This window comes from Hemiscyllium ocellatum, chromosome 1 (genome assembly GCF_020745735.1).
Source record: "Hemiscyllium ocellatum isolate sHemOce1 chromosome 1, sHemOce1.pat.X.cur, whole genome shotgun sequence".
NCBI classification, from domain to species: Eukaryota; Metazoa; Chordata; class Chondrichthyes; order Orectolobiformes; family Hemiscylliidae; genus Hemiscyllium; species Hemiscyllium ocellatum.
The window spans coordinates 156,067,960-156,074,165 of NC_083401.1; the positions used below are offsets into that span (position 1 = coordinate 156,067,960).

Genomic DNA, 6,206 nt, shown 5'->3' on the forward strand with positions numbered 1-6,206 from the left:
ATCAACGAACTTCTCATTACAGACATTTGTGACAGTATGAAGAAGCAAGCTTCACTTTATATACGTCTTCTTATAAATTCTTAAAGAAATCACAATAAGGTATAAACAAACATAAAATTTCATTGCTTTATTAATCGTGATCCAGATATTGCATTCACTTTGTTATTCAGAAACAATGATAACATTTGAATGGTTTTATTGTCATTGTTATGAAGTTGCCATAGGTTTTGCTCAATTTTAATTAAGTTAACAATGTGTGTGTCACACATGTGCATGATAACAGCGTTCTTTTCCTTGTCTGCATGTGTCTGAGAGACTTTCGGATGTGGAACATCTATACATTTTATACATTAACTCTGAATGAGTAAAAAGCTAGAAGGGCATTGTCTTAACTTCGTCACAGTAGATCTATACAATAGCCACAAGTGGAATCATTAAAATTGAAATAAATGAATGCAAATTCAGCTTTCCAGTGTAGGAAAATTATTTTAGTCCTAATTAACATGCAAAACAAACAGAAATACATTTCTAGATGTAAATCTGTATAACGTTATTGCACGATAACAACAAATGCAGTGAAAGGTATATATGCTTTATGTTATACCAGACAACTTTTCATGGCATTATACAAGGGGATCACACTAAGCACAGTATTTGTGTCAAGCAATATTTGAAGCAAAAGACTTGGATCAAGGTGAGAACAAGTGAAGTGGGGGAAAGCAAATGGAATGAAAATCTCTCTAGGGAGAGGGTAGACGCTCTATTTGGTGAAGCAGTTGATGGGTTTGCAGTATTCTTCAGTAAAGGGAGAGGAAGTGCTCGGCTAACATTGTTTTGAAACACAACAGCTTACATTTATATAGCTACTTTAATGTAGTAAAGATCTGAAGATGCTACAAGCAATTGTAAGCAGTCAAAAGTTTATACTGAGCCAAAGAAGGCAGAGTAGGATAGGTGATCAAATGTTTGGTCAGAAGCTATGCTTAAAGCACAGCCACCAAAGACAGAGAAAGAGAGAGGTTAAGAGACTTGGGGACAGAATTCTAGAGTTTGGCACCTATAGGACGGAAGGCACAATCTGCAATGTGAGGGAAAAGAAAGTGGGAGAAGAATACAATGTCTGGGTCTATGGGCTGAAACCCCAGTGGAGGCTGCTGATCTAGGCAAGATGTGAAGGAGGTCACGTATCACAACCCTAGTGTCACTGAAGCCTTACAATATGGAAAGAGAACATTTGGTCCAGTAAATCTGCACCAACTCTCCAAAGAGGATCCCTACCACACCAACCACCCCACACGATCCCTGTCACCCTGCATTTAGCATGTCTAATGCACATAGCCTGCACATCGCCGGACAATATGGGACAATTGATTATAGCCAATTCACCTAACCTTCACATCTTTGGACATTGTGGGTGTCATGGTGGCTCAGTGGTTAGCACTGCTGCCTCATAGCGCCAGAGACTCAGGTTTGATTCCAGCCTCAGGTGACTGTCTTTGTGGAGTTTGCACATTCTCCGTGGGTTTCCTCTGGGTGCTCCGGTTTCCTCCCACAATCCGAAGATGTGCAGGTTAGGTGAATTGGCCATGCTAAATTGGCCAGAGTGTTCTGGGATGGAAAGGTTAGGTGCATTAGTCAGGGGTAAATGTAGAGTAATAGAGTAGGGGAATGGGTCTGGCTAGGTTACTCTTCAGAGGGTCAGTGTGGACTTGTTAGGCCGAATGGCCTGTTTCCACACTGTAGGGATTCTATAATGAAAAGTTGCCCATTCATGATGCAGCTGTATAAGACTTTAATTAAGTCACATTTGTAGCACAGTTCTGGAAGCATGTGGAAGCTTTGGAGAGGGTGCAAAAGAAGTTTACCAGGATGTTGCCTGGACTGGAGTGTCTGAGCTATAAGGAGAGGTTGGGTAAACTTATGACAGGCATGGATTGGGTGGATTGTTAGAGTCATTTTCCCAGGTTGGAAATGTCGAATACTAAGGGACATTAACCTAAAGTGAAAGGGTTTAAAGGGGATGTGTAAGACAAGTTTTGTATACAGTGATACAAAAACATCTGATAGAAGCAGCTGTGTCAGCACAGTTCAAGATGCATTTAGAAAGATACATGAGCAGACAGAGGACAGAGTAACATAGATAATGTGCAGGCAGATGAGGTTACTTTAGAATGGCATCATGATCAGCACAAACATGGTGGGCTGAGGGGCTTGTTCATGTGCTGTACTATAGCATGTTAATATAGGAAACTACAAGAGTCATTACGGAGCAAACTATTGGTCTCCTGCAGATGTGCTCCCATTGCCTCAAAGACTCAGGAAGTGCTATGACCCAGTGAGGGTCTCAGAGCTGTTTACTGGGTCCTGGACACTTTGTAACATTATCATGTAGAGAAGTGATAATACCAGAAGGAGAGATAGCCACAGAAGACAGCGAAGTAGAGTGTGAAATGGAAGGAGACCTAAACCATCAGACTGCTGCCAATATCCCAGCCACAGAAGTAGACCATCTCATACTGATCCACTTACAATTACCTAGTCACTATTAAGGGCCATCAGTATAATAGTCTTACACTATTTCCATGTTGATGCGATGTAGCCCTGACATGTATTTGTTTCTATTATCAAACATAGACTCACTTCATATTTTAAGAGCAAGTTGCTGGAGCTCCTCACTCCCATGATAGTGTCCATCTGACCTTCTCGATGGGACATCAGGAAAATCTCATTTGAAATGTCATACACAAATTAAAACGGAGCAACCATATACTGCACCACTAACCCTCCTTCCTTGTACAAACTCGGGTGCTAACTTATTGTGTTCAGGGAATTTCTTGAATTGTACCACAATGCTGCGGTGATGTGCATCCCATGCATCTGCAGGAGCAGAGTGAGAAGGCTGCTCTCCACTCTGGTTTCCTCCCACAGTCCAAAAATATGCGAATTGGCCGTGCTAAATTACCCGTAGTGTTAGGTGCAAGGATAAATGTAGGGGAATGGGCCAGGGTGGGTCGGTGTGGACTTGTTGGGCCGAAGGGCCTGTTTCCACACTGTAAGTAATCTAATCTAATCTAAAATCTAATCTATCAAGAGTGTATGGATATATTTTCTCTTGTTGGAGATGGTCATACACTGGCACTTCTATGGTTTATAGTTACTGAGCACTTAACACCACAAATCTGCATGTAATCCAGGTTTTGCTGCATATGTCATGGATGGCATCAGTGTCAGAGGCTGTGCCATCTTTGAATTTAGTTGAATTGAAATTTGTAATTGAGAATTCGTGAAAGCTTTCAAGCTGAGGGAAACATTGAAAGCTCTGATGAAAAGGCTTTTGCTTTATAGAAATGCTATCACGACGACGAAAGGTCAAAAGAAATTGTTCTGAAACAGAATCTACTGAAAGAGCAGCTGGTTTATCTAGAGCTAATCAAAGCCATTGGCCTGTGAAGTACATCATACTTTCCAAACCACAGAATGTCTGACCACAGGCCCAGGGTCATAAAATAGAGCTGAAACCAACAAATGGCCAAACTTCAAAGCTTTGCTTTGAAGCAAAGTCAGAACTTTAATAAAATTTTAAGTTTCAGTAAAGTTAGTCAGAAACAAAGCTGACTGGAGAAAAAGGCTAGGATTTTATGGGATGGTGATAATCCTGTCACTGTCAAGAAATTCAAGGACAAACCCACCTCAGTCATTGCTGGGATTCAGTGAGATTATATATCCTGTAAGCAATTAACTGTCTTGTGTCAGGATGTTCTAAGTTGAAGTGTCAGCAGTGCTTCATTCCCAGCAGAGCAGTTGGATGCTATCAGATATCAAGGCCGCACCCTAGAGCAGCATTAAGGACATTAAGCTCTGGGATACGATGCCTTCGGGGTGCTCAGGGTCGGTAAAGCAGACTGCAGTTAGGAGAAATGTGATTGGTGAAGGCAGGGATATTCTGCTGCAGTCACTGTCCTTTTGATCAGAGAGACCATTAAGGGGAGACAGAATGGTTGATCAGAGAGGTTCACCCATTCGAACCGACAAGGAAGCAGTTAGTGTACTGGGCTGAGAACGTCTGTAGTCTCGATTCTTACCAGTTTAATGTCTGATATGTCCCTTATCTGGGGACAACCTATTAAATTGATTTTTGAAGCAGAGAGATGGACAAGGGACATAATCTGTAAACTCCATGCATCAACTTGGTATTGCCGTATCAGTACCCCTGGGAATAGTGTACCCTGCACTTACAAAGGTAAAAAACAGCAACGATGGGTGGAGGACCGAGCTGTCGCTGCTAAAATGCCAGTTGACTTTTAATTGACCACTTAAGGATGGCAACTGAACCCAAATTGTCACCATCCATGCAAATGGCCCAAGGCCAGCTGTGACAGGAAGGCAATGGACACCTTCTAGCTCAATCGTTCAGTCCCCTCTGCTTCTTCATTCACTCACAACGCTCAGTTAAATCCTTGCCAAAATGTCTGTAACAAAAAAGGAGTTACAAAACTCCAACCATGAATTGAAGTGGTGTGAAATTTCTTTGAATCTGTAAGAATATGACGGAAGCTGATATTGATAAATAGTAGCAGACAAACAAACTCCAGAAGTAGCCAGTGTTTTGTTATCAGATTGTCCCTGGGCTAAATATTTCCTTTTTTGATTCAGTGTCAGTTCTATCAGGTTTCTTGGTGGATTTTTCACTGAAAACCCTTGCAGATTTTCTCACCATTTCTTCGCAAACTTGTCTCAGTTCCTGTGACCCCCCCTCTCATATAACTTAGGTCCCATCATATCACATGCCACTCCTGGAACCACTACTGTTGAGATATCCCAGAACTGATTGGAATCCTTTGCATGACACCATCTTTTAAAGACTGTTGCACACATGGACTGGCTGTCGCACACACTGTTAGTCCAAAACTGCCTTGAATGGTTCCTGACATTCATGTAGGACATGGCAGACAAGTCAGGGTTAGTGCCCACTTTGTCAGCAAGAACCTGGAGGTTTGACTGGATAAGATGGTGCATAGACTGACTGCCCTCTTCCTCCTGGACCAGCAGTGGAGGTCATGAAGCCAGACCACATCAACCTGATTCAAGGTTGCCTCCTGAGACTCAGCTACATTGTTTTCGATAACCATGATGGGCACTCTCAGGCAATTATTACTAGCGCTGAGTACAAAGAACAAAGAAAATTACAGCAGGCCCTTCAGCCCTCCAAGGCTGCGCTGATCCAGGTCCTCTAAATCAACCTGTTGCCTATTTTCTAAGGGTCTGTATCCCTTTGCTCCCTGCCCATTCATGTATCTGTCCAAATACATCTTAAACGATGCTATCATGCCCACCTCTACCACATTCATTGGCAACACATTCCAGGCATCCACAACTCTGAGCATAAAGAACTTTCCATGCATATCTCCCCTAAGTTTTTCCCCTCTCATTTTAAACCAATGACCCCCAGTAATTGAGTCCTGAACTGGAAAAAGGCTTCTTGCTATCCACCCCATCTATACCTCTCATGACTTTGTAGACCTTAATCAGGTCCCCCCTCAACTTCCATCTTTCTAATGAAATAATCCAATCTACTCAACCTTTCTTCATAGCTAGCACCCTCCAGACCAGGTAACATCTGAGTGAACCTCCTCTGCACCCTCTCCAAAGCACCCACATCCTTTCAGTAATGTGGTGACCAGAGCTCTATGCAGTATTCCAAATGTGACTGAACCAAAGTCTTCCACAACTGTATCATGACTTGCCAACTCTTGTACTTAATACCCTGGATTACGTGGGATGAGAATGGTTGTTGGAGGTTCCAGGATTTAGATGTTTCAGTAAGAACATGGAAGATGGTAAAAGAGGGAGAGGTGTGGCATTGTTAGTCAAGGGCAGAATTACGATGGCAGAAAGGACGTTTAAGGTGCTGAGGTAATATGGTCTGAAGTTAGAAACAGGAAAGGAGAGGTCACCCTGTTGAGAGTTTTCTATAGGCCTCTGAATAATTCCACAGATATGGAGGAAAGGATATCAAAGATAATTTTGGATAGGAGTGAGAGTAACAGGGTAGTTGCTATAAGGGGCTTTAACTTTCCAAATATTGACTGGAAACACTATAGTTCAAGTACTTTAGTCAGTCAGTCCAATGTGTGCAGGATGGTTTCCTGACACAGTATGTAGACAGGCCAACAAGGGGTGAGGCCACAATGGATTTGTTACTAGGT

General features: G+C 42.3%; 1 non-coding gene across 1 annotated transcript; it reads left to right on the top strand.

The window, feature by feature from the left end:
• Nucleotides 1-4,040: 4,040 nt before the first annotated feature.
• On the top strand, nucleotides 4,041-4,230 carry LOC132821009 (U2 spliceosomal RNA). The gene has a single exon (XR_009645276.1). It is a non-coding gene; the product is annotated as a U2 spliceosomal RNA (small nuclear RNA).
• Nucleotides 4,231-6,206: the final 1,976 nt, after the last annotated feature.